At 40.9% G+C, this 13834-nt stretch overlaps 1 protein-coding gene, 1 pseudogene and 1 gene segment (V, D, J or C); all 3 read left to right on the top strand.

The window, feature by feature from the left end:
* LOC114084216 (immunoglobulin lambda-1 light chain-like) overlaps positions 1 to 13834 on the top strand; it is an 878674-nt gene that overhangs the window by 783320 nt on the left and 81520 nt on the right. The gene's annotated exons all lie outside the window — the stretch shown is intronic.
* The window catches only part of LOC114084215 (immunoglobulin lambda variable 2-18-like), a 473618-nt gene that overhangs the window by 373519 nt on the left and 86265 nt on the right, over positions 1 to 13834 (top strand).
* LOC114107644 (ADP-ribosylation factor-like protein 5A) lies at positions 10980 to 12710 on the top strand (annotated as a pseudogene).

Genomic DNA, 13834 nt, shown 5'->3' on the forward strand with positions numbered 1-13834 from the left:
TGACGGTGGGGACTGTGCTCAGGTTAGAGCTGGAGAACCTGTCAGCAGTATGGGTCTGCTCTGCTGTGCTGTGTTATGCTGAGCAGGGCTGGCCTGGATCCTGATGGTTCTCTCTGCATTGTTGCCAATTCCCAGCCTCATGAGCTGGTGAGTGACAGGAGTCTCAAGTTCACCTCTACTAGGGGTAGCTGAGTCTGAGGAGACTTCAAGGCCTCATTCTCAGGTGTTCACCTCAGCAGTCTGATTCTAGACTGAGCTCAGAGACAAGAAAGAATCAGTGTGCTTGGGCAGGTGATAGTCTATTTCACTCTGCAGAGTGTCCTAAATAAGGATGTGTACTCCAGGCAGAAAGAGAAGCCCAGCAGACACATACCTGGGTATAAGGAAGGGTGGCCTTGAAGCAGGGAGAGAGGGAGGGAAGACCATAGAGTTGAGGAAGCAGTGAGGATGGTGGGAGAGAAGTAGGCTCTGTAAAGGGAGTGAGGGACCTGAGGATGTTGCTGGTGAGAAGCTGGATCAGGAAGGCACAGGTTTTCATCCATGGCCCAGTCCATGGTACCAAAGTTCTAGGAAGTGCATTTCCATCATTTGAACCCTCTACCCCAAAGCACTGTGGGGCATCCTAACTTGGTCATTTATATCCTGTGGGCATATGTTTTGCAATATTGGTGCAGATCACCCAGTACCTCTCATCCTTGTAACATGGTGATGTGTGTGTATGTTTGTGTGTGTGTGTGTGTGTGTGTGTGTGTGTAGAATATCACCTACCCTGGGAATATCACAATGTCCTCCCTCTCTCATGATCACTGTCATCCTCAGTGAATGTGGCTGGTAATGAGGACTGAGGCCACCTGTGTCAGTTTCACTATTGGACCAGGACAGTAGTGTCCAGGAGGATAAGGCAAAAATTGTAACTAGGTTACTCTGCTTCAGGACATTTTTGGAAACCAACTGTCCACACAAGCTGGCTCCACTGTGTTTTCAGTTTTCACATGGCCTAATTATTTTTATCAGAAAAGGGGTTAGTAACTAAGACTCACTTAATGACCTTTTGTTATTATTCCATAGATGTGACCAAATCCTAGGCAGTTCCTATTTGTAAATCCTGCAGGAACACATTCAAGTGCAGGCTCCAAAACTTATAGTATCTTAAACTGATGTTTCTTTTCTCAGACACTAAAATGACAGTATTTGATGATTACTCTATGTAGTTCTCATACATTTTGTGATGCTTGACACATAATTTCTAGACTCTTAAGGAATTGTCAGTTGAATCATTCTAAACATTTTGGCCATCTTAATGGAATCAGCTGAGCCTGGAGAGGTCCAGGAACCAAACATACACGTTCTGGAATGTAAAAAAAGGTATGAAAACTTTCATTCACTCTGGCCAGTTCTTTCCCAACAGTGTGGCCACACTGGGAAGCAAAATGGGAACCATGCAGGGAGCAGGGTTCTCTCTCAATTACCCTTCTGCCTTTGCCATGTGACCTTCACTCCTTACAGTAATAGCCTTGTCCAAATCATATACCAACTTGATAGTTAGAATTGTATCATTCCCTGAGTTGGAGCCATAAAATCAGTCAGAGTTCCCTAAGGACCTGTTGATGTCTCTGTAGATGATGATCTCAGGACCTGGCCTGGCTTCTGCTGTACCAGTTCATATAAGAGCTTCCAATGTTTTTACTCCCAGAGGTTACCCTGAATGTCTGTCATAGAGCCACTAATACTAAGGATAGCCCAGTCACCTTGTAGGAGGCCACAAACACTTCAAGGAGAGAAATGAAATTGTGGGTATGACAATAAAAAAATCCAATTGCAAGAATCCCCTCCCCAAGTCCTGAATGTGATCCACTGACTCTCTGTGCCATTATGGTGCCGCTCACATCAATCTCAGCACTAGTGGTTCATGAGCCTGGTGAGTGGAAGTAGCCTTTGAATAAAGGAAAAATCTTGCCCCTTTCTCCTGGTTTCTGTAGACCCTCAGGTTTACCCAAGCCAAGGAGCAGAGTGTAAGGATTTCAATCTCATAATCCCCATTCTGGAACAGAATACTGAGCATCCTGCCCATCCCAGATATGGACCTGCTGAGCTGAGGCAGGCCTGACTGGTCTCAGATCCATTGCCATATCTCCTCCTCCAAAACTATGATGCAATTTAATTCTCAATGTAACAGTCACCTTTATGGAACCAATAATGCTTTGAGGGACTCTCTCACATGGCTGTGATGAATGCCAAATCAAGGGCCTGGAATACTAATTTGGCCCTGGTTTGGTCCCAACTCTTCCTGAGTGTGATGATGCAGAAACAGAAGTCCTCGCCAGGAACTGAATAAGCTATTACCTTAATTATGGACTTCTCAGTGTTCCAAACTTCTTTTTAGAAATATATTTCAATTGTTTATTAATAACCAGTGAAGATATTTTTGTTTCAGCTGCAGGAATGGATTGCAGAAGCCTCTACTTAATGTAAAGTCAGGAACATGTAGAGACTTTGAGGTCAGGCTGACTCCTGGGCAGGTGCTGAAGGACTTTCATACTTTCCATGAACATGCTTGAGATGAGGCCAAATTCAGCAGCATCTTCTACAGAGTGAACAAGATGGGTGTGGGGGGGTGGGGATCGTGGGTTGTTTCCTGCAGAAAGCTACAGGTTGCATCCATAGAACTGAAAAGACTGGAACCCTTTTCCCTCTAAAAATAATCATCATGAATGGCTAGGGCAATGTTTCAATGCAACATGGATCTCTCCCCTTTTTTCCAGATGTGAAACAATACTATATCCCAGACCCCACTGCATCAAGGAAAGAACTCAAAGAGAGATCCTGCAACAACATAGCAATAGTACAATTCAGGGTCATCCCCTAATCCTGCTGCCTGCAATTGTAAATAATGACTTATTGGATCTCAGCCATGTCTACACATCTAATTTATCCCTTTAGCTTCATTAATCCCATGAACACATACATGATTGGTCCCTTCACCTTCATCTCCCTTCCCTGTCATCAAATATTCTATGTGGGATTGGAGCATACATATACCCAAGAAAATATCCAAGTAATCTACCATGTCATGAAAATTTGACCATATAATTTTTATTTACTTGGAGTGGCCAGTTAAGTAGGGAGATTTGATGAGACACATGCACTCAGGCAAAAGCACATAAGTCATAAGATTCCAGCCCCATATTATCAGAAATGATTAGGGTGTCATTGATTCAGCATTCTGACACATATGCCGCAAAAGGATACTTTATTCTAAAGTATATTCAGATGTAAAAGAAAAAAGAAAACCATGGTCAAGCAGGTTCTGGAAATAGCATATCCACCCTGGAGAGGTGGAATTATCCAAGTATCAGAAACAAGGGAACTTATGCAGGACTTTCAGTAGTAGGTGGCTATGACATCGATGCAGGCAGAGGTTTTGGCTCTGGGATCCAAAAGTCTCTGCCATAGATAGAGAAGAAACATGGGGAAGGAATCTTGTGTTCATGTCAAGCCTCGTATGAGAATCCCCAAATTTGGGGATCTACAATGAGAAAATACCATTTTTAATGAAATGAAACTTTTGGAGGGGGTACTGGGAATTTAATTCAGGTGCACATGACCAAAGAACTACTTAGCAAAACAATAAAAAATAAGACTAGACAAAAGTAAATGTGATCCTGTCTGTGGAGTCAAGCACCTGTGTATTTACAGCCACAAATGGCACCCCCCTACTTAACAACAACAAGAGCAGCCATGGGGTCAGTGGGAGCACAGGAGGTGTCTGGCAGGAAAGCTTAGTAGTGTTCCTTCTGTCCTGCTCATCATCATCACCACATTACCATCACTTATATAGCTACAATTTTTATTTCATACCACACTTCATAATCATGGTCATAAATTCCCACATTAGCTGCAAATGCCCTTTTGATAAAACCTGGATCTTCTACTTGGTCAGATCCAGAAATACCTTTTCACTATTGACAACACACCCCTGGCTGAGCCCATTTCCTTGGATTCCTACAGAATAAGGACAGGAAATTCCAAGACCTGAGGCCCTCTTCTGGATACCACAGAAAATCTATATTTAATTAGTAAGACTCATCCTGGCTTTATGTCATGTATGTCTGAAAAACAAGTTTTGTGAGATCAGCATATGTTAGCACTTCACATTTGGTAACACTGATGCCCACAGAGCTTCAGTTGACCCAGCTGTCCTGAATTCTGGTTCTGGGCTCTTGGTGGCACAGCATGACCAGTATGGGAAGGATAATGTTTGAGCCAAGCCGGGACATGGGTCTGGTGTTCCACACAGCTTATTACTGCCCCTAACCATGGTCTGAAGGTCTCCAGGTGGCCTGCTCACGCTGTGAGTGATAGTTTCCAAGGACTGTGTCCAGGTTAGAGCTGGAGAATCTCTGGGAAGTGAGGAGGCTGCTCTGTTCTTCAGGCTTGGCCTGGCTCCTGCTGTTTCTCTCTGCAGTGGTGCCTGCACCTCTCTCTGCTAAATAGGTGGGTGAAAGCTCTACCTGTGTCATCAGAGACTTAAAAGATTCCACAGGCTGAAGGATGATGATTCTATGGAGCTTATTCTTGGTGTTTTGCATCCTGAAACATGCCCAGGGCAAAACTTAGGGTCAGGGCCAGACTTGGGGTTGTGAAGATTGTGCTAAACCTGGTTATAAGGCCTCTGTTGGTTTCCTATGCAGACAGGGGCAAAAGAGACATTCAGATCATTATAAAAATGCCCCAGAGCTCTGTCCTCTGTCATGCTCCAATAAAGGATGAAGTTCTGAGGCCAATGACCTGAACTGAGGTAGGTGCTATTATACATGGTTTTAGGGTAGCCATCCAGCAGCTATTCTAGGGCCACACTGATCCTGAAGAGTGCATAATGTGTTGTGGTCATGGCAATCATTGGGATGAACCACTCATTGCATAAAGAATAGTAAACAAGTTATCCACACACTTTAGATTTTTCTCTTTTATTACTGCCTGTGTTTCATATTGGTTAGTCATTGTGGAACATAAAGCTCTTTACAAGCATTTCAGTGATTGAATGAATGATATTCATTTCTCAATGTTTAGACTGTGATCTAAGTTTTCATTTGTACAGTAAATTGTTTATTTCCAATGAAAGATGAGGATGGAGCCAGACATCATCAATTTGGTGACAAAGAACCTTTAGCTATGTAGTATATTTGAGCAGGTAAAGTCAGGTACTTAAAGCAAGTGGCATCCACCAAGTACTTAGAGGTTTTCCTCTGTGGCTGGGTGGTTCTGCAGTCTACTTGGAAGTCCTGATATGTTGGTCTAGGGCATAGGAGATGGCCACCAGGGGGCTCATGCCAGTCCCCTGTTAACTACCTGACTATGGAGGAGGCTGAGAACCTCTGGGGCTGTTTGCTATGGTGCCCCCATGGCTGGCCTGAAGGAGGGTCAGAGAATCTTCTGGTCATATCTCTGGGCCTAGTCTCCTCTGCAGGGTCTGGCAAGGAGCAGAGGGAGAGGCCTGAGTGTGCAGAGGGGAGGGCTTGGGACAGGAAGCCATGGAGTGGAGATCAATGAGGTGTGGAAAGGAGTGAGGGTGGTGGGAGAAAAGAGGCCCTGCAGAGGGTGAGAGAAGCCTGAACGTGCTTCAGACAAGGAGCTCCTGCAGGGAGAATCACACTCCAGCTCAGGCAGCCATTGATCTGGTTGGGGGAGCCATTCTCCCAGTCTGTACCCAACACCAGCAGTTCCTTGGGGGCTCCCTCACAATGTCATTTCCATCTGAAGGTGGATAAAACCTGCAGAACTGGGATGGCTGACCCAGCCCCTCTCAGCCTTGATCATGGTTATGTGTCTGTTTCCCTGTGAAAACTTCACATCCTCCTCCCTGTCTCATGATCTCTGTCATCCCACAGTGTGTGTATGTTGTTGTTGAGGACAGAGGCCACCTGGGTCAGCTTCAATATCCAACCCAGAACACTTGGGTTCAGGAGGATGCAGGAGTAAATACTACTTAAGTAAATCTTTACTTCAGGATATTCTAGAAAAACAGTTGTCCAGAGAAACAGTTGGCTGCACTGAGCTCACAATTTTTATCCAGGCAAGTTGTCTTGTTATTAAAAAATGGACATCATATCTTTTCCCCCCGATATCCTCTCCAACATTTATTGTTGCTTATATTCTCCATGAATTGCCATTATGACTGGTGGGAGATGAAATCTTAGAATAGTTTTGATTTGCATTTCTTTAATTGCTAGAGATGTTCAAGAGATGCCTATGCCCTAGACCAACATATTTGAACAATTGTATTTCTTCTTTGGTGAGGTGTCCAGTTCTTTAGCCATTTATTGAATGGGTTATGTGCTTTTGTTTGTTTGTTTGTTTGTTTAGTTTTGTTTTTGTGTTAAGTTTTTTAGTTCATTAGGTGCAACCATTATGGAAAGCAGTATGGAGATTCCTCAGAAAACTTGTAATGGAGCACCCAGCTTTCTCACTCCTTGGTTTATACCCAAAGGACTTAAAATCAGCATACTTCAGTGCTGCAGCCACATCAATGTTTATAGTAGTCAATTCACAACAGCTAAACTATGGAATCAACCTAGGTGCCTTTCAACAGATGAATGGATAAAGAAAATATAACATATATACACAATGCAATATTACTCAGTGTTAAATAAGAATGAAATTATGGTATTTGCCTGTAAATGGGTGGCGCTTAAGAATATCATGCTAAGCAAAATAGGCCAATCCTTTTTGATAAGATTAATTATTTCTGTCCAAGAGCAAGATAGATCTTTCTATCTTGTAAGGTCTTCTTTGATTTTTTTCTTTGGGTACTGTATAGATCTTTCACTTCTTTATTTGATTCCCAAGGGTTTTTTTTTAGATTATTGTAAATGGGGTAGTATTCCTCATTTCCTTCTCAGAGGATTTGTCACTGATATACAGAAATGCCTTTGATTTATGGGTGTTGATTTTATATCCTGCTACTTTGCTGAATCCATTTACTAGTTCTAGAAGTTTTCTGGTGGAGCTTTCTGGGTCTTCTAGCAAATAGTGCTAAATTAAATTCTTCTTTTCATATACATCACCCTTTAATTTCTTTCATTGGTCTAATTGCTCTGGCCAGTATTTCAAGAACTATGTTGATAGAAGAACAAAGGCCAAATGTTTTCTCTGATAAGAAGATGCTGATCTATTAAGATTGAAGGGTAGAGGAAAGAATGAAGTAACTTTGGATTGGGCAGAGGAGAGTGGAGAGGATGTGGGGCTGGGAAGGATGGCGGAATGAGACAGACATTATTACCTTGTAAACATGAATGATTATGTTACTGGTGTGTCTGTGCACAGGTACATTCAGAGGAATGAGAAGTTGTGCTCCATTTGTGTACAAAGTGTCAAAATATATTCTCCTGTCATGTAAAACTAATTGGAACCAACTTTTAAAAATACCTTTAATAGCATTGAAAGACTAGCTATAGATTAGGTCTGAATCCCAAGATCATTCACACATTCTGGTTTCTTGATCTCTTTCATGGACTTGTCTTTGCATTATTTGGTGTCATTTTTCCCTCCTCCTAGGGGAGTACACCATGAAATGAGTACATTCCTATCCCAGAATTTATCTCCACAAGGACAAACATGTACTTACTTTTATGCTACACAAAGTTAAGTTTTGATCAGATTTAGGAGAAATGCGAGCATTGCTTCTTGGGTGTAGGAATATGGTGGTCCTTGCTCTCACCTAACTCCCATGGGCACACTTCTTAATTGTATGAGCTATTGGACAATCTTTTCTCAGACACTGAGAACTGCTTTGGTCAGGTCAGCATGTGTCATGCTGTCCATGCCATCCTACAGGGCTCACAATCTTTTGTCTTCTCTGCCAAGGCCAACCTGTCAAAGGAGGTCCTTTTCCTGAAATACTCTGTGCAAATGGAGGGAAGAGAGTGTGGGTATGTAATGTAGAAACCAGGTTCTCTAGAGACACTGTCCATCCAGAACACTGTGTACTATTTGCTACAGGGTTATGGATGGAAATGATATGACTTTCAATTTAAAATCCAAAATAAATTCTTTTTTTTTCCTTTTTCTTTTGGTACTACAGTTTGAACCCAGGGCTGCTTCACCCCTGAGCAACACATGCATCCCTTATTTTATATTTCATTTAGAAATATGGTCTTTATAAGTTGCTTAGGGCCTCCCTAAGTTACTGAGGCTGGCTTTAAACTTGCAATCCTCCTACCTCAGCCTCCTGGGTCACTGGGGTTATAGGCATGCACCACCTCACCTGGATTTAACAAGTCCTTTGGGATAGCCCAATTTCCATTGTGTATCTTCACTCTTCTTCTGTAGCTTGGGTGTAGTGGGAAACCAGCTGAGTGAGTCATGAGCCAAGGTCATACCTGTGCCTCAGTGGATGGTAAATAGAATAACGCTGGGCAGGTGTTTACTGACCCACATGCCCTTATGTATCACCATGAGTCACTGCCAGCTGTTCCCACTGCCATGTGCTATGGCACAGAAGTAGTCTCTTCTGTGGCCTTGGTCCTGCTGGTGGTCAGGGTGGCTAGGTTTTCCATGTTGGAACCTGAAATCAGACCAAGGATAGTGTATGCCATTTGCTATCATCATAATTGACAAGGAAAGAAGCCTGCCTGGCTTCTGCTAGTACTAATATCCATACTTATGCCCAAATTTGCCTTTAGAGCAGTGTTACTTCTGTCTTACTGATGGCCAGACACTGAGGATGGCTGAGTCAGGTCAGATGAAGCCAAGGCGACTCCACAGAGAGAAAAGGAGAGGTGGGATTAACATTGAGGAAGTCTTCCAATGAATTTCCTGCCTGCCTAGTCCAGACTCACTTCAAGAATGCTCTGGGCTTTCAGGGAGCCCCCTCCCATTAGGGTCAATCCAGTGTCCCATGGGCTGACTGGAGGGTGGTGTCATTGAGCATGTGAGCAGCAGCTCCTCTCTCCTACAGCTACAGTCCCTCAGACTCACAGCAAGTGTTGGGCTGAAATCCTGAGCATCTCGCCCCCCACCCCCACAGGCAAGGTCAGGCTGAGCTGAGATCCAGCTCCAGGTATGTCCCATTGCCCTGGGCTCCATGGGTGGGTCCCTTGAGGAAGAACTTGTGCAGTAAGAGAGAAGCCCAAGAAGGAGAGGGGTGCAGACTATGGTGGAGGTTCCCCTGAGTCTGCATCCTGAGGCCTAGTCTGGGCTGGCTTCTCCAAGTCCTCTCTTATTCCAATCTAAGAGATTGCTGCCCATTATGCAAATTATCCTTAGCTTCAGGCTGCTGCTGGAGGAGATTTTGGTGTGCAAAGCAGCACTTACCCACAAGGGATAGAGTGAGAAGGAACAGCTCTTCAGACTCACCCTCAGCCCCTAGGATGCTTCTTCATGGTGTGGTCCCCTAGCTTCTGTTGACAAATGCTACCCAGACTGTGATTTCTTAGATGGGCTCTGTACTCAAAAGGGCCTTGAGGTCATTGGAATCACCAGGAGGTTGAAGCTCATGCAGGTGAGAGGACAACTGCATCACCCAGGGGCTCTTTGTTCCAGTGCAACAGGCTCTTATAAGAAATATTCATGATAGTAATTTGTATAACAGTATTCTGAAACAGAGGTCATATAAATGTGTATTACCATCTGAAGAAAGGTAGATACCTTTTTATGAAGAATACTTCTGAGTAGTTATCCTAGGGTCTGATCTTCAGAGAACAGTGGGTGAGATCAGCATCTTTTTGTCTAGGAGAAAGGCAACCAGCATGTTTTTTTTTTTTCCTTTGATATTTTTCTATCTTTTTTCCCTTTCTCCCCCTGCAATTTATCTCTTCTTCCCTCTTCTTTACTATGTAATGTAATAGTAATTTTGCAATCTTTACTAATTAATTCATCAACAAATTCCAGATCATTACTATAATTTTATACCTGGGGTTAGAGGAACTGTGAAGAACAGTTTCAACTAGTTTTTGTTTCTCCTAAGGTTGATTAGTACATGGTTTGTTCTGAAGTGATTGTATAAACAGGGTTCAGTGTTTATATCACTCTCTCAAGTGGTGCTGATGCTGAGAAGAGGACACACATTGAGTGTAGTAAGTATAAACAACTGGATATTCATCCCAAATGGTTCTCTTAAGAGCAAGCAGCTCATTAAATAGTCCCTTGTATAAAAGTAAAAGCAATAATCATCCTAGCAGATGGATAGACTTATAAGTGAAAAAGTAAAGGAACAAGCAATCTCCAAATAGCCCACAACACTGATCAACAACTGATCCCATTGACATCACAGTTGAGGAAATGATGGAGAAAGAATTTAGAAAGTTCATAGTTAAAATGTTCAGTGAACTAAAAGATTTAAGAAATGAACTAGAGATAAAATACAGGAAGTAAACGATCATTTCAATAAAAAGAGAGATTCTTAAAAAGAAGCAAATGGAAATTCTGGAAATTAAAGACTCAATAAATCATTTTTGAAGGCAGAATGTCAGGCTTTGAAGACAAAGTATATACTATTGAACATAGAGTCAAAAATAAAGAAAAGATGTTAAGTAACCCTGACCATAATATTAAAGAAATCTGGGATAACATTAAAAGACTAAATCTAAGAATCATTGGTGTTTCCAAAATACAAACTAAAGGAGTGCACAATCTTTCCAATGAAATGCTCAGAAAATTTCCGAAACCTTAGAAACAAGGAAAAATCCAGATTGCAGTCACGTAAGAGGAGCTAGGGGAGGACCAGGGCCCATGAAACTCGTGGCAGACAAAGTGGTGGCAATGTCCAGGAGCAGGTGGCAGCAGTGATGGGGCCTTGCTCAGAGCAGAGTGCCCTGGGTGTTAGCCTGCCCTTGGTTCCCTGGAAGAGGACCAGTGACCAGTGTGAGAATGGCAACAGCAGCAGAAGTGGATGCTCAAATGCTTCTCTCTATTTTTTAGTCTGAGCCAGGGGAGGCCAAGCCATGTGGCCCAGGTAGCTGGAGGGGGTCCACTGCACAAGAATGGGAATTCTCTTCACCAGGATATGGAGGCTGTTCACTACTCAGGGTAACAAAATTATCACTGTAGGTTTGGACAATGTGGGGGAAAACTACCATCTTTAATAACTTTTTTTCTTTCTTTCTTTTTTGAGTTCAAAATTATAGGTTCTACTTAAAAATTTTCAAGAAGAAAATTATAGTACATTTAAAAAGGTACTTAACTCTCACAATATTAATGTAAACCATAGATTCTTGAAATATTTGAGGACATCATAGAAAATATGCTGTTGCTGAAAAAAGGATGTTAGTTTTTCAATATTTTTATAATTTCTTTAGGTTTGCTCCATGTCAAGGGAAAGTATTTTTTATGTGTGATTAAAGATGTGGAAGGCAAATATCTAATCAATTTCCTTCAGATAAATATTTTTAGATTATATAATAAATATGGAAGACTAGTGACAGTTTTCAATCCTCATTCTCTATTGTCTGAGCTTCCATTTCATTTCTTCTCTTTTTGGCTGTGGTGTCAAAATATGGTTAAAGGAAAAGGTTAGCTTTATAATGGTCACACTGCATAAGAATTATAATAGTCACTTGGTCACATTGCAAAAGAAGACGACCACAGAAGCCATAAGTGTGATTTAAGAATATATGACACATTTTAACTCAAAAAGAGTAGAAAAATGAAACAAGAATGGGTAGAACTCAAGTAAGTGTTTGCCATTTTTTTTTAATTTAACATTCAAAATTTGCTCAAATACCATCTTTTCAGTGTGGTATTCAGTGACTTCTTGATTTTTAATTGCTAATTTCATCTATTTCCTGGGGAAGTATCTGGTAGACAAACCGAAAAAAATGAAAAAAAAAAGCAGACTTTTAAAAATCATGGAAAGGAAGTATTTACATTCACATGAAGGGGGAAAGCATACTTTAATAGTGATATCCCACCTTCAATAGTTTTCTATTAATAAAAATGTACATACATCCTTTACAATAGGAAGTAAGGTAAAAGAGATAGTGATTAATGATGTACATTTCCTAATGTGGGATATTGGTGGCCAAGAATCTCTTTGTTCTTCCTGGAATACTTATACTAACAAGAACTTTGTAATAGTAGTTTTGGACAGTACAGACAGAGATTTCTGTAACTAAAGAAGAACAATACAAACTATTAGTGCATGAGGACCTAAGAAAAACTGTATTACTCCCATGCTCCAATGCTTCCCCTCCCTACTCCACTATGAGTCAGTATCCTTATATCAGAGAAAATATTTGGCATTTTTTTTTTTGTGAGGGGGATTGGCTAGCTTCGCTTAGCATGGGAAGAACTGATAAATTCTAGATAGACCAGAGGGGTGGGAGGGAAAGGGATGGGGCAGGGGATTAGTAAGGATAGTGGAATGTGATAGAAATCAACATCCAAAGTACATGTATGAAGACACGAATTGATGTCAACATACTTTATATACAACCAGAGATATGATAAATTGTGCTGTATACATGTAATAAGAAATGTAATTCATTCTGCTGTCATTTATTTATTTATTTATTTAAAAAATCAACTAGAAAAAAACTGGATTACTGATTTTTGCTAATAGACAAGAATGTATGACTTTAGCAGAAATATGCCAGTTTTTGAAGCTAACTTCTTTTAAAGATCATCAGTGGTCTATCCAGTCATGCTGTGCTCTTACTGGTGAGGGATTATGCTAAGGACTTGAATGGAAGATGTCACAATTTAGGATCAGATGACATTTATTGAACTCTTCTCATAGACTTTGTATAAACAAAGTACTGGACTTTACCTGAAAGCTGCAAAAATTCATGGTTTAGATATATTTGTAATAAAATGGTTTATTTTTTATATAAGAAAAATCAAGACCACATATTTGAAAACAAGATGAAGTCTTACTCTACAATGTGTTTTCTCATTGGTTCCTTCCAAATTACTTTATAAAGCTGTAATCAACATTTTTCACAATGAATCCTCCCAAGACAATATGTAGCCTGTGGTAAGTACAAAGGGAGAGGAAGAGGTTTTGAAATTTAAGAGCTTTGATTGAATGTTGCCCTCCACATCTTTAATCACACATAAAAAAATACTTTCCTTTGATTGAATGTTGTTCTCTCTTGTTCCACTAAGTCAAAATACAAATCAGCACAGATACTGTTTCCAATATTCAAAAATATCATGTTATTTATGAAACAATGTATTTTGCTTAAGATTGTGTATGTATGATGTAAATACCTTACGTTTTAAGTTAATGGCTTTATGTTCTAAAGAACAGTAAACAACACAAAAATTAGTAATTATCCTAATGCAATAAGTACTGGCATTGGTGGGTTGCTTTTGTTTTTATTTTGGTATCAGGGATTGAACTCAGGGGCCCTTGACCAGTGAGCTACATCCCTGCCCTATTTTTTATTTTATTTAGAAGCAGGGTCACACTGAGTTGCTTAGTGCCTCACTGTTGCTGAGGCTGGCTTTGAACTCGAGATTCTCCTGTCTTAGGCTCCCTAGCCTCTGGAATTGCAGGCGTGTGCCCTGGTGCTCAGCTCTGGCATTGGTGTTAAATGTCATTTTATAATTTATAATTTTCTTTATGCTATCTGTATTCTACTAACCACCCCCACCTCAGATTAAATCATTGAGCTGCTCTCAAAAAACAAAAACAAAAAACATCAGGAAAGAGCTTGACATTATATACCCATTTTGTTGATGAAAAACACACATGGAAAGATGTAATCTAACTGAACATACTATCTGCAAGTTCTTGGCTTTCGCAGGGCAGAATTGAACAGTGAGCCTTTAACAGATTATTCCTTATATTGGTCTAAATTAATGAATATATTGTTAATCCATTTATCAGTCCATA

This window comes from Marmota flaviventris, chromosome 1 (assembly GCF_047511675.1).
Source record: "Marmota flaviventris isolate mMarFla1 chromosome 1, mMarFla1.hap1, whole genome shotgun sequence".
Lineage (NCBI taxonomy): Eukaryota > Metazoa > Chordata > Mammalia > Rodentia > Sciuridae > Marmota > Marmota flaviventris.